Genomic DNA, 15757 nt, shown 5'->3' on the forward strand with positions numbered 1-15757 from the left:
GGAACCTTATGTAAAGCACTCTGATACCTCCAGGTCTAGTCAGGGCTATATAAAACTCTCAAAATAAAATGAAATACACTTCCAGAACCAGAGGGTTGTGGTCAGACATCACCTTAGGGAATTTTTCAATTTTAAAGCCCTGCACCAGACTTTGAGAAATAAAAAAAATAATCCAATCTTGAATGTGATTGGTGTGGGGCAGAATAGTAAGTAAACCCAGGATCCTTGCCTTGTATTAATGCCCAAACATCCACTAGCCCATGCCGCTCCTTTAATTGGCAGAGAGATCTAAAAACTTTAGACTTACGCCCCTGATATGTCAATTCCGGATGATTCGATATTGCACAATCCATATTTATATTAAAGTCACCACACAATATAACCGGCAGCGGCCACCCCACCAATTACATTCTCAGCCATTCATACAACTCTGGATCATCTAGCACTGGGCCATATACTGAACACAGCGTAAACAGGTTGCTATCTAGTAAACACTGGGTTATTGCCCATCTGCCGTATTTATCAGAAATGGACAGTGAAAAGTTTGCCATACCTCGACGAGCAAATATAGCCACCCCCTAGTTTTAACCTCCTGCTTGGACCATGAGATCAATTGAAACCCATCCAGCTCCATGATCTTACTTCTGCTTGCTTCAATGTGGGTCTCCTAGAGGCAAATTATATCTGCCTTCAGGATTTGAACATCTTCTTTTATCCTTCAACGCTTTGCTGGGTCATTTAATCTGCAAATATTTATAGTGGTTATCCTAACACACCCCATACATTATGTAATACATACACCACAAAATATAGCCATAGTTTAGAAAGGGGGGAAAAAGGAAAAAAAAACACATTATAAAACTTCCCCTGTAGCTTCTGCTTACCTTTCCCTTAAAATAGATCCCCCCTACCCCACCCCCCCTACACCCATCACTATGGCAAAAAAGGTCAACAGACCCTTGTGATGCCTCTCACGTTTGTGCGCCCCCTTTGCTCCCTGACCTAGCTAACAAAGCACCTATTGAGCCAAGCCCTGTCATCCCTCCCCCTCACCCACTGTCAAAGCCATCAGCTGATACAACAAATAGCAAAGGAGAGGAAGGGAGAGACAACCCAAAAAAAAGAAAAAAAAAGGCCCCGACCTGAAGACCCTGGCCTATGTTTTTTCCTAATACAATACAGATTTGTCTAAACACCAGATATCTCCTTAAGATAGTTCCCCGCCTCGATCTCAGATACAAATACCCTGACCCGCCCCTGATGTATAACTTTTAGCTGAGCAGGGTTCATCTAATAAACTTCGCAGCCCAGTTTCTGAAAAGTAGATATCATCTGCCTCAAACGCCATCTTCTCTCAACAGTTGTATGGCAGAAGTCGGGTCGCACGAAGAAAGTCTGCCCTTCGGCTACTTTCTTAGCATCTGGCTTTCTCAAATATTGCTTGCCGCAATAAAAATTCACAAAGAATATCCGGATTGCGTGTGGATTTTGGTCCCCCCTGCAGTTGTTCTTTGCCATTCAAGGAAATCGGTGGGTCAGTGGATCGGTTTCCCAGTTCCAGTGTGAAAGTTCTGGGAAAGCAGTCTTAAAGAGCCTGATCCATGTTGCTTCCAGTCTTCGGAGTCTCCGTTCTCTGTTGCCCCCTCTGGTGTTTGTAGGTTCCATATCAAATCCAAAGAAGGTGAATCGTTTTTTTGTGCCTTGGTTCGGTCAAGTGGCTGCGTGCACTGCCATGGGGTATCTGGCGTCCTGGATATGTAGAGCCCTTAGGTGTTCTCCGAATCGTTATTTCAATGCTCTCATCATGCTGCCAATGTACCAGAGTTTGCAGGCACACTCGGGGATGTAGACGACGGACCTCGTGTTGCAGTTGATGATGTATTTATTCATATGTTGTTGTTTGTTCATAGTGATGACAGTTTTGACCCCCTTCTGAGCTAACCTGCATACTCCACAACACCCACATTTGAAGAACCCCAGAGTGTGGCTGGTGAGCCAATTTCCCCCTGCGGATTCTCCTCCCTCATACGCTACACCCCAAGAGGGGCCCCTCACTACCGTGAGATTCTCCTCTCTCTCAGCTCGACATGCCCCCAGGGTACTTATTTCATTATCCTACACGCAGTCTAGTCTACACGGCTCTTCCTTGACTACTTACACACGCCCAGTCCTGTTCTCTTCCGCACCCGGAAGCAGGAACTGCCAACAGATCCTCCAACCCACCGCCAGACACACAGGTAAGCGCTCTGCCCCCGGGAGTGCAACTCCTGCCTCCCGCCTCGTTTCTCTGTCCCCGGTCACATGATGACCGATTTTTGCTTCCTTTCCACAGAACTGCGCACCCACCTTCAGTTTACCAACTCGCCCGAACTTCACTCTGTTTGTAGTAACATGCCGGACAGAATTAGGGTAAGAATCCCACGCATGGTTGTTTCATCCAGCCCCAGCTCCATTGGTCTCAGTGCCTATCACCCGTTCATTCTGCCCTTGTGACCCCGGTCACATACTGACCCGTCTTGCTTCCTTCCCTCAGAATGGCGCACCTGCCTTCAGTCTACCAACTCACCCGATCTTTACTCTGTTTGTATTAGCACGCCGGACCAAATTAGTGTAAGATTCCCACGCATGGACGTTCAATCCAGCCCTACCTTCATTAGGAGGGAGGGCGGGGGGGTTAAAGCAGACCAGGAAACTCGAATGCGAAAAAGGCCGCTTTATTAGGAACAGGTGCACATTATAAAATAAATAACCTCGGCAAAGCCTTCCAAAACTAGACCTCACTAAATAAATAAATAAATAAACCTGACCTGCCCCCACCCTCTCCCCTAAAATTTCATGTCCCCTCCCCCACCCATGCAATACAACATTTCAGACATTACCACAACATTAAAAAACATTACATCATCATTAATAAACATTACATCATCATATCAACCCCAATAACTTACAAATACCAGGCTCTCCATTAACCAATCAACTGCCTGCCCCTTCACCTCTGTCAAACCCCCAAAACGTATGATCATCCAACCAATGACCAACTTATCCTTTCCCTGTCGCTAACACAAACCTGAGCAATAATCAACCAAAATATGACACAAACTGCCCTGAAACAACTAGACCCCGCACTGCACCTGCTCCCACCGACAAATTACAATTGCAAAACCCCTTGCACCCCTGCTCCAAACAAAACGCCTCAAAGAAAAGAAAAATCAGAAAAAACAAAGGAAGGGCTAAACTATTGGAAAGAACTAGATAGGGCGGGAGGGTGGGACACAAAACTAAGCTAAACCTCCCAGCCACCAGGTCACCAAACCTAAAATGGTGGCTGGGGGGCGGAGACAGGGAGACTTATAGGTTGGGCTGCGAAAAACCTACCAAACTGTAGCCCAACGAGAACCTTCTAGAAGGCTCTGGAAGAAAAACCCCTTCCCCCCCCGAAACCCTCCCAAATAGCCCGGGGGGGACCTCCCTACGGTCGGCAGCCCCCCCAAATCCCCCTTGGGACCAGAAAACTTGAATGTGGAAAAGGCCACTTTATTAGGAACAGGTGCACATTACAAAATAAATAACCTCGGCAAAGCCTTCCAAAACTAGACCTCACTCAATAAATAAATAAACCTGACCCCGCCCCCAACCCCTCCCCTAAAATTACATGGCCCCTCCCCCACCCATACAATACAACATTTCAAACATTACCACAACATTATAAAACATTACATCATCATTAATAAACATTACGTCATCATATCAACCCCAATAACTTACAAATACCAGGCCCGCCATTAACCAATCAACTGCCTGCCCCTTCACCTCTGTCAAACCCCCAAAACGTATGATCATCCAACCAATGACCAACTTATCCTTTCCCTGTTGCTAACACAAAAATGAGCAATAATCAACCAAAATCTGACACAAACTGCCCTGAAACAACTAGACCCGGCCACCCAGGAAGGTGGGTGGGGGGAGCAACACTACCCACCCCTCCATTTCTGCCCCCACAATAGGAAAAAAGGTGTAACCCCAAAAACACTCACCGCTGCATGGTCAAAGACCTAGCCAAAACTTCTCTTAACTCCAACAAATACAGGTCCATGCCTAATCTGGATAAATGGACTCCATCGTCCCTAAAAAACTCAACCGACTCAAAACGAATCTCTCTATGGGACAATCTCCCAAAACCCAGCTGGTGGCAAAATCTAGAAACCTCAGCATTCACCTTCTTTCTGGCCCTGTCAATTGCTCTCTGATTCACTGCTCCTCGCCAAATCCTACGGGGTATCAATTCGGTCCAAAAAACATGGCAACCAGCCCAACGTTCCTTAATAAAACCTAAATCCCTCTTCATTGCCCGCAACAAAACCACCCCTTTAGTTGCACAAAGATCATTCTCGCCTAAGTGGATTACTAAAATATCCGGGCAACAACTCCCAACTAATCCTTTGTTAAGACACGGAACTAATTCACTCCAAAGCATCCCCCTTTACCTTTCCAAACAATATTGAACATTTTATCATTAAAGCCCAACAATTCTCCAAAATAACTTTGGGCCGCCTGTACCCGGGCCCACTTGATGAACAAATGGCCCACAATCCAAACCGTCACCGCTTGAGATCGGGGCCCAGCCACTGAACCTGTAAAAGAGAAAACAATGAATACTCAAGGAAAAGAGGATGACGCATGCGCCTCCCCCGCGTCTCCCCGCACGTAACGCTGAAAGCACTTAGACTACCAGTGGCCCAACCTCATGATGTCCCCTTGAGGCCAGCCCCTATTATGTGCTTCTGTCGCCGCACCAAATCGAAACGAGTGTGTCCCGAATTGGTCCCCATCCAAACCAATCTGCTGCAGAGCTTTACGCAAAACCATGCGCAATTGATATGCTGTAACCAGTGCTTTGTTAATGTGCAGAAAAACAAGATCACAATCAGAGCCCCCTGATAGATTGCGCCAACGGCGAGCCAACAGCAATGGACATGTAATCTTAGGAGAATGCGCTTCTAACCACACCCCTTTACCCAATTTCCTTTGGTCAGTCTTAAAACTGGAGAGCCACACGTGAACACCTTCTTCTGAGCAAAAAACATCTCTCCAGCAAATCCCAACCTTAGCTTTAGAACCCAACAACTCTGAAACACGAAAAGCCTCAAAGAACATAAAAGCCATCAACATGGCAAACAAACAAGCTTCAAAATCATCACTACAAACTGAAGGCAGAACAGCTAATGTCCGAGCCAGTGTCTGCCAAGATAAAGGAGCCCTAGACATTCTGGAACCTCCCCGCTCCCTGGCCCAACCCTCAAGCATTCTTTTGCCAATCTCACCAGCTAAAGGAGAATAACCCCAAAAAAGTTTACACATGAAGGATATCCCTGCCAACTTTCCTGCAATGGTAACTCTAGACAAACCTTTATCCATGAGGTCCAGAATAAACTGAATCACATCCTCAGATCGGCGCCAAACTTCCTCACGCCGGTACACCCCCGATTCCAAGAACTCCTTCCATGCCAAAGAATAAGCTGAACGCGTGGACATAAACAAAGAACCTACCACCAGTTGTAATACCCGATGTTGCCTACGTGCCACAGATGAATCGGCATTGGGGTCGGTGATCTGTCCGCCTCCCTGGCCAGTTCACAGAATCTCCCCCACTGCGAACGAGACAAAGCATCCGCTATGTCATTGTCCACACCAGGAATGTGCAAGGCTCGAAATGCAATGTCATGCTTCAAACAACCCAACACAAAGACTCTCATTAGCTTCAGTACCTGCTCATCTCTGGCCGACTGTCGATTCACAATCTCGACCACTGCCATGTTATCCACACGAAAATGGTAAATTTTTGTGTGCCAAATCCTCTCCCCACAGAGTCAAAGCCACCAGCAAAGGAAAGAGCTCAAGAAATGTTATACTCCTTCCCCCGTTCAACCAATCTTCCGGCCATCACTCCGCACACCATCTCCCATTCCAGTACAGGCCAAAACCCTCACTGCCCGCAGCATCAGAGAACATCTGCACATCCCACTGAAAGTCCACATCTCTGACCAATGGCACACCATGAAAGGAAGTAAGGAAAACTTTCCACATCCGCAAATCTTCTTTGACTCCCGCTGACAGACGCACACGATGGTGCGGCAAATGTTGTCCAGCCAGAGCCCTGCCCAACCGACGACAAAAAGTCCTCCCCGCTCTCAACACCCTGCACGCAAAATTAAGGTGCCCCAGAAACACCTGAATTTCTTTCACCTGCACCTTCTGTTTCAACAACACACCACTCACCAGTTCCAGCATCTTTGTTTTCTTATCCTCCGGTAAGCGAGCCTGCATTGCCACAGAATCGATTTCAATGCCTAAGAATGATAATACTGTGGCAGGACCCATAGTATTCTAAGGAGCCAAAGGCCCACCTAATTCCTCCATGAGCCCATGAAAAGTGTCCAGAGCTGTCTGGCACTCCGCGGAGCCCGGGGAACCCACGAAAAAGAAATCGTCTAAATAGTGCGCTAACAGAGAATGACCAGAATGGTGTGTGAAATGCCACTGCAAAAAAGTGCTGAAACATTCAAAAAGAGCACATGACATGGAACAACCCATCGGCAATGATTTGTCCACGTACCATTTCCCTTCAAAATGGATACCCAGAAGACACCAGTCATCTGGATGGACTGGAAGCAGCCAAAATGCAGACTTAATGTCACACTTAGCCATCTCAGCAGCTGCGCCCGCGGTCACTACAAGTGACATGGCCACGTCAACTGAGGAATATGAAACCGAAGCAGCCTCCTCATCAATGAAATCATTCACAGAGGACCCTTCCGGCCATGATAATTGCTGAATAAGTCTGAACTGTCCCTGCTCTTTTTTAGGGACCACACCAATTGGTGAAATTATCAAATCCTGGATCGGCCAGTCATGAAAAGGGCCTGCCATCCGTCCTTCACGCACTTCTTTACTAAATTTCTATCGCACCACTGCCCTACGCTCGAAAGCTGACTTTAAGTTGTCTGCCCAACACCTCTGCCTTGGTCCCAAGTAGCCCAAACGAAAACCAAACTGAAAACCCTCCAACAGCTTCTGCTTAACATCTGCATTCTCATAATCCTGAAGGGCCTGCTGTAATTGCGGCAGCTTAACTGGCGTATGAGCCCTTTGGCCCAGAGCCCTGCGCACCTCTACCTTCCCGACCCCCTTTAAACTGCTGTGACGATCCTGACGCACCTGAACCTGTCTGATTCCCTTGATGGCCACCTCCCGGTTTAGGCCCCCAACATTTAAACAAAGGGTGTCCCCTTCCACAGCCGGAGCACTCATGCCTATATTTGCAATATTCTCTGGTGCACAACCCCTTATTGAAATCCCAGCAAGCACCACTTCCTGACTGTGAACTTGAACTACTCCCCACCCCTCCCCGGGTGGGCTTGGCCTGAAAGGGCTGATAAATTAACAGGAGACCGCTGGCCGTAAAAATGGTCTTGCCCCCTGAGGCGGCCCCCATCGTATGCTGCCATAAATCAGTATCCAACCCCAGCCTTTGCTTCCAAGTCCCAAGCCATCCTTGCCCTGAATTCTTCATCATACTGGGCCCATGCATACCCCCCACCAGTAAGCTGCGCCTTCCGGATCACATCCATGTATTTAAATATAGAAACGCTGCGCTCTGGAAATTTCTCACAGTAAACACTTGCATATATGAGAAAAGCCGCTGTCCAATTCTCAATAGTCAATGGTACCTTTGGGCGTTTTGCTAGCTCTAACTCCTCTTCCTTTGGACCTTCCTTAGACCTAACTTCACGGTGAAGGAGCTTCAATATCTCCACATACTCACCCTTCCAAATGCGCTCCTTTGTCGCCAACATTAAATGAGCGCCTTTTTTAATCTTCAACTCTTTACTGTGAAGTGGTTCCTTAACCCCTTCTGCCGCATCCGTATTTGTACCACTTTCAATCTTACCTTCAACTGACCCAATACTGACATCCGGCCTACACCTGTGTCCATAACATATCTACCTTTCAACAATCTCCCTTCCCCAACCCCCCCAAGCCCCTCCACTGCCGTCCCCACAGACACCATTTTTGGTTTGGCCTGTGTAACTGCTTTCTCACCTGGCTCTAAAGGAATTGCCCTTGCAGCCCCCGCCCGTGGCGCAGAAAAATCCAACATGGTCCTTCCTCGAGGAGCCCTAATGGATGGGCCGTGCTCTTGTCTCTCCTTTGACCTTTGTGCGACTGACGACACCTGAAAAACACTATGTGACGCATGAGAGGGCTCCCCCCTCCACTTCACGCAATTCCCCTTCTTCAGGAGTATCGTCGTCGGCTCCATCTCCAGAAGCCCCACATTCTCATTTACGATCACACCTCGGGTCTTACCCAACCCGTCATTAGAAACATTAAGCTCAGACTGAATAGAATGTCTTCCTGGAGGGGGAGCAGACTGTACCCGCCTGTACCTTCCTCCGCACTGACTCTGTAGCTCCATAGCCGACGGCAAGGTAGACCACCTAGACCTGCTATTCGTTGGGGCCAGCGAGGTTGCGCAATACCTTCATGCGCTGACCGCGACGGGTTCCCTCGGTGGAACAGAGATGGCCATGCTAGGCTCTCTCCTCACTTCACCTCGGCGAAATTGGACTGGACCACGCCCTACCGAGTCTGGACCGCCGCACCGATCTACAACCTGAAAAGAAAAAGTTTGGACTGGTGTGCTGGGACCCCTCATAACAAAACCTGCACCAGCCCCAGGCTGCTGCAAAACAACTGGACCAACTGACCTTCCTTGCAACCTATCAAGAGACAAAACCCTACCTGTACTCCTCAAAGGCGCCCCCCTCACAGGAGAATCACCCACCACATCCTCGTCTTCACTCGAAACCACTCTAGTAGGCGCAACCACCGAAGAAGTCAACCTACCTAAAGTCCTCTCAGCCAACCCCTGCTCCCCACCCTCTCTCTGCAGCCCATTCCTATCCATGCACACCCTCCCAAAACACTCCCAACCAGGATGCTGATACTCAGAATGGGAGCCACCCATACCCTCTGACAAATAAGGAACAGCATCTGAAGAACCCCGAACTGAAACACTACCCACCTGCCCAAAATCCCTACCATATTGTGAAAATGTAGAAGGAACCACATTGCTAACACCCAAATCTGAAACATTTTGCCAAGCCTCAGAAAAATTTGCTACTGCTGACCCCCCCAACACGTACCTGACCCACACCCAGCTCAGAAAAAACAGATTTAGCAGCACCCCTTTCTCCCACAAGAGCCCCTTCACTCTCACCCCTTACACTAACCAAACCCTTAACAGGAAAAACATCACTTTGCCCCACATTACTGCCAACACGAGAAAGGGAACAAGGTACACACTGTTCAACCCTACCCTCCAACTCATGTAATACAACATCATCAGACAAGCCTACAACTGGACCACCAGCCCCTGACCTGTTAACCTCCACATCAAAAACAGTTCCAGCACTGACACCCCCCTCCCCAACTTGAGCCCACTCTCCTTCACCTCTAGAGCTTCCCAATACAGACACAGCCTCTTCGTGCTCCGAAGGAGGACCAGAAAACAACAAGGGGCTATGCGCAAAACCTGCCCCTTCATATGCCGCCTCTTCATGTGTGATATCTATATTAAAAGAAGCCTGGCCTATATCGTCGTAAGGTACATCAGAAACTGCCATATTCACAGCATCTAACAAGTGTTGATCGAAATGCACACGACCAGGAGCCACAGGAGGAAAAGAAAAAACTTCCCTGCCTTCTCCAAAACCACCCCTCCCCTCACCCAAAGCCACCGAGCCTCTACGAGCACCACGCTGTGGAGTACCGGCTCCCAACCCCTCCTGCCGCTCCAATCCCGTCAATGACTCTTACGGCCTCCACGGCCATGAACGGCCGCCGAGGAAGCTTCCACCAGACCAAGACACGCATCACCACAGGCGCCTTCAAACGAGCGCCCGGTTACCTGCTGCACTAACGCGACCTCCTGCACACGGAGGGTCGCGTGAAACACCAGACGCCTCCTCTTTCCCCGCACGCGCCTTTGCAGACGGGGCCGACTTCCGAGTACGGGAGCGGCCCCGCTCACTTACCCCCTGAGACCGGCGCTTCTTCGGCGATGAACAGGCTGCCACCACCGCAGCCACGCCAGCAGAGGCCTGGCGCGAGGGACGCGCCGGTCCCCCCCCAATCACCAAATCCATCTGGCCGGCTTCGGACAACAAGCGCAGAGCCTCCAGCACACGGTGATCTTCCATCGATGCAGTGAGACAACAATAAAATACACTAACCCTAAATTATAAAGCTAAATGTATAAATATTACCTCACAGAATCCTAGACAAAAAACTAAGCTAAACCTCCCAGCCACCAGGTCACCAATCCTAAAATAGTGGCTGGGGGGCGGAGACAGGGAGACTTATAGTTTGGGCTGCGAAAAACCTACCAAAATGCAGCCCAACGAGAACCTTCTAGAAGGCTCTGGAAGAAACCCCCCCCTCCCGAAACCCTCCCAAATAGCCCGAGGGAGTGGACCTCCCTACGGTCGGCAGCCCCCCAAACTCCCCTTGGCCACAGTGCTTATCACCCATTCTTTATGCTTTACAGACCCCGGTCACGGACTGCCCGACCAGGCCACATTAAGTTTCCCATGTACCCAGCCCTCGTATAAGTAGGTACTGAGCTCCTCCCCCATTCCTTTAGTGCTCTTGGCCACGTGGATACTTACCTACAGTACCTTTATCTTCACAGTACTGATGAGACATACTGACCTGGCATACCCGCCTATGCTCCTGTTAACCCACAGCAAGTTCCCCTTCCACGCACCTCACAAGCCTAGGTTGGTGCACCGCCCTTCTCCGGTCATCACTCCACCCCAGGCAGGACAGGCTCCTCACCGGTACTGAGGTAAGGGTCCACTACCACAGGGTCCACCTTCTCTATTTGCCTGTTATTCTTCCATGTGCTTCAGCCACTTCCAGCCTCTTGGTGGCTAATTGACATCCCGGCCTTCACCTCCTGTGTTCTCAGGGGCCACACTCTTGATCCTCGATCAACGCAGCAGGTAATTCATGACCACTTCCAGGAGTTCCCACTCCTCATGTGCTCTCTATTAGTGGTCCGCGTTCTCTCCTTTTGGTCAACCCCTTGCCATTGTTTCTCACCTACGTTCCTAAACTCAGTCTTCGCTTGTCCAGTGTCAGCTCCCCATCTGGCCGTGTGCTGGTTGTCCACCTCTGACCCATCCTTTCCCTGTGTCCCACCCCACCTTCTGTAGTTTCACTTGCTCCTCGCTTTCATACCCTCGCGCCTTGTTTCACCTTGACACATCACATCACGGGCACTCACACATTGCTTTATGTCACATTAATTTTCCCGCACATTCACATAGTGAGTTCACCATGATAGCGGCACGCTCACTCAAAGTCACGATTTTCATGCATCACTGATATACCCTACCCATGGTCATTTACGGTGATCCCTTCCCCATGTCGCTTAAGGATTTGATTAGCTCCACCAATGTCCTGTTTCTACTGGTAGCTTTTCATTTCCCTTAACTCTATGTTTTGTATTTCCCTCAGCCATGAAGAGTCACAAGCCAACGCGTTGTGACGAAACACGTGTCAGCTGATTGTTTAATTCCGCATGACTCTATTTTCATATTAAAATTGCTTAAACACGCTGGTGTCGACCTCAGAATATCTCACCAATAGAGACTACCACTACTTCTTTTTTGGTATCCTCATCACGTGTGCCCAGGAGTATGCAAATCTAACTATTGTGGGTTCCTGACTCACAAAACTACGGGGGTTAATGGGTAGTTCCCCCGACCTGGCAGCACAATTTTACATTAACTGCACACTAATCCTTAAACGCATAGTCGTATTAGCGCCATTCTTCCTGCATATTCCTAAAAACCCAGCACCCCTTTTACCAAAAATAAAACTCCTGTTAAAGGGTCTCTGTCAAAAAGTAAATAGTCATCCATTGGAAAGCATCATCTTTCTGTTCGGTCCCTGTCAATATTTTATTACAATTTAAATGAAACTTATTCTGCCTCTTGGTTTGGTGGGTTGTTGCTGGGTACTCCTATTGTTTACTGGTCAATGAGGAAGAATATGATAACAGCAGATTCATACCTGCTGTGATTTTGCACATCTACCCCACTGACATTACGCACTGTACTTTACTGCTGGTTACCTTTGAGATGAACAGATTAGGTTTACAGATGTGGGCAAAGGTGTTAACAGAATAAAAAGCAAACTAAGGTGTATGGAGTTTGGAAACCTCCTTACAGGGACTAGAGCAATAGTTTTGGATGTGACTGACCTCGAGGCCCTCAGCTCTAGCCCAGCCCAGCCCACGGACCCTGACAGGGGCTAGGGGGGGTTTAAGCAGACGCGGCTCCTCTACTATGGCGGAGGAACGTCGCCCTACACGTCAGCAGCCGAAATTTTTTTTAATTAAATTAAAATAAATCCTTGTTTATTATCTTATTTTTTCTCTTGGAGCCGAGGCTTGGGGCTGAGGCCAGGGTGATGACAGGATGGAGGGAGAGTGTTAGGCACTGATATTCAGTGTGCATGATAGGCTGGCCTGCCAGCTCAGGCCAGCCAAACGGTCATGCGCACTGAATCTCCCTCCATCCCCAGCTGTATTGTCAGGTTGGGGAGGGTAGGCACAGGCTCCAAGTCTAACTGTGAGTGGAAATCATCAGCTCTCAGCTCAATCCTGACGCTGCTTTCAGCAGCATTAAAGTAGTGTCAGGATTGGCCGCAGTGCATTCTAGAACCCATGCCGGCATAAAAGAGTGGCGAGATGCGGCCGGTAAGTGCTTTAAAAAAATGTAAACAATTATTCCCCTTGTCTGTCCGTTCCCCCATCCCCATTGCCACTATGCAAACACCCTGGCCGCTACTGCGCTTAACGCCTAAGCCTTTTCTGTCTAATGGCCGTTACGCCCATGGCCGATTTTCACCAGTACTGAGTACTTGCACTTCTCAGAGTTCTCCCCTTGAGGACCGGTACTTCTCCTTGTGCTAGGAGAGTACTGTTACTCCTAGTGGCAGCTGGGGTCAGGCTTTGTGTGGAGTGTGTCAGTGAGGCTCATAAACAGTCAATAGCAAGTGTATTACAGTGCTCGGTTGTTGCTACAGCCTTACACTCTAAATGACAGCGGGACAGGATGGAAATGCTGCCTGAGGGTTAGAGTTTCCTTTAGGAACTCTTGCGCTATCAGTTAGAATATAATACTGCAGCAGCAAACTAGCGCAGGAATACACCCACCATTGACTGTCATAGTGCCTAACATAATTCGGCACAAGTTATACATGAATATATTACTTTTTGTCTTAATAACATGGTGAAGGCAAATCCCGGCGATGGCTCAACATCCTGTGATTCTGAACAAATTGCTTAATTTCCCCTTGACATAAAACATTAATTTAAAAATTGCTTTCATATAAAACGTCTGCTTCTCATGTAAAGCGCTTTAATGCCCTCGGGCTAAGTTTGCGCCATGTAAAACTGCCAAGAAATACCAATTATGCACATAGCCAAATTTGACAGAAGGGCATTAGGTCACTTTAAATGGGTGACTACACAATACTCAACTACCATCTTGTACATTTGGAATCTGTTTGTGTTGTGAGTATTGGGCAAGGGTGAGTCAAGATGTGAAACATGAGCTATGGCATAACAGACATAAAGTGACGTACAGATGCATGTATTTAAAAAAATTATTGAGTGTTCCTGCATGTGTGTGTATTTCCTCATCCGTGCTGTCACAGGCCTACATAGAGGCAGTTACTCTCTCATGCTCAATCAATCAATCAATCAAGAAATTTATAGAGCACACTACTCACCTGTGGGGGTCTCAAGGCACTAGGGGTACGGGTGGGCGGCGCTGCTACTGCTCGAACAGCCAGGTCTTGAGGTGTCTCCTGAAGGTGATGTGGTCCTGGGTCAGACGTAGGGGGGCGGGGATGGAGTTCCATGTCTTGGCGGCCAGGTAGGAGAACGAACTTCCTCCGGTGGTGGTTCTGCGGATCCGTGGAATGGCGGCGAGGGCGAGGGTGGCGAAGTGGAGCTGGCGGGTTGGAGTGTAGAACGTGAGGCGTCTGTTGAGGTATTCGGTCCGGCATTGTGGAGTGCTTTGTGTGTGTGGGTGAGGAGCCTGAACAAGATTCTTTTGTTGACGGGGAGCCAGTGCAGGTCTCTCAGGTGGGCAGTTATGTGGCTGTGTCGGGGGATGTCCAGGATGAGGCGTGCGGATGTGTTCTGTATGCGCCGGAGTCTGTTCTGAAGTTCTGCTGTGGTTCCTGCGTATAGGGCGTTTCCATAGTCCAAACGGCTGGTGACAAGGGCCTGGGTGACCGTCCTTCTCGTTTCGGTGGGGATCCACCTGAAGATCTTTCAAAGTATGCGCAGGGTGTTGAAGCATGAGGACGAGATGGCGTTGACTTGTTTGGACATGGTGAGCGAGGAGTCCAAGATGAATCCTAGGCTGCGTGCGTGGTCCGTCGGTGTCGGTGGGGTGCCGAGCGCTGTGGCCAATCAGGCAGATTGTGATGTTCCCAGGATGAGGACCTCCGTTTTGTCTGAGTTTAGCTTTAGGCGGCTGTATTTCAGCCATTCCGCGACGTCTTTCATTCCTTCCTGGAGGTTGATTCTGGCGGTGGCTGAGTCTTTGGTGAGGGAGAGGATCAGCTGGGTGTCGTCGGCGTAGGTGATGATGTTGAGGTTGTGTTTGTGTACGATGTATTGTGTAGACATTGAAGAGAGTCGGGCTGAGTGAGCAGCCTTGGGGTACGCTGCAGATGATTTTGGTTGCCGCGGACCGGAAGGGAGGGAGGCGGACTCTCTGGGTTCTGTCGGAGAGAAATGAGGTGATCCATTCCAGGGCCTTTCCTTGTATCCCTGCATTGTGGAGGCGGGATCTTAAAGTTTGGTGGCAGACGTATCGAAGGCAGCAGTGAGGTCTAAAAGGATGCGTGCGGCGGTTTCCCCGTTGTCGAGCATGGTCCTGATGTCGTCGGTGGCTGCAATGAGAGCGGTCTCGGTGCTGTGGCTGGCTCAGAAGCCGGACTGGGAAGGGTCGAAGGAGCCATTTGCCTCTAGGAAGGTGGTCAGCTGTTTGTTGACGGTCTTCTCGATGACCTTCGCTGGGAAGGGAAGAAGGGACATGGGTCAGAAGTTCTTGCGATCCTTTGAGTCTGCTGTGGGTTTCTTCAGTAGGGCGTTGATCTCGGCATGCTTCCATCTCTCTGGGAAGGTGGTGGACAAGAAGGAGTTGTTCATGACGTTCCAGAGGTAGGGTGCAATGACGGCATCTGCTTTGTTGAATATGTGGTGAGGGCAGGGGTCTGATGGTGAGCCGGAGTGGATGGTGTTCATGACGTGGGTGGTGTCCTCGATGCTGACGGGGGCCAGGTGCTGAGGGTGTTGGTGGGGGGGGGCGTTAGCTCGGTGGCTGGTAGCAGGGTCTGGGCGTCGAAGCTGTCATGTTTGTCAGCGATCTTGCGGTGGAAGTAGGCGGCGAGGGAGCCGCAGAGGTCTTGCGAGGGTGGGATGTCGTTGGAGTTGGCGCTGGGGTTGGAGAGTCCTTTCACGATGCTGAAGAGCTCCTTGCTTTTGTGCACATTGTTGTCTAGGTGTTCTTTGAAAGCGGTTCTTTTGGAGGTGCGGATCAGTTGGTGGTGTTTGCGGGTGGCGTTCTTGAGAGCTGTGAGGTTCTCTGTTGTTTAGTCGTGACAC

This window comes from Lissotriton vulgaris, chromosome 2_2, assembly GCF_964263255.1.
Source record: "Lissotriton vulgaris chromosome 2_2, aLisVul1.2, whole genome shotgun sequence".
Taxonomy (NCBI): domain Eukaryota; kingdom Metazoa; phylum Chordata; class Amphibia; order Caudata; family Salamandridae; genus Lissotriton; species Lissotriton vulgaris.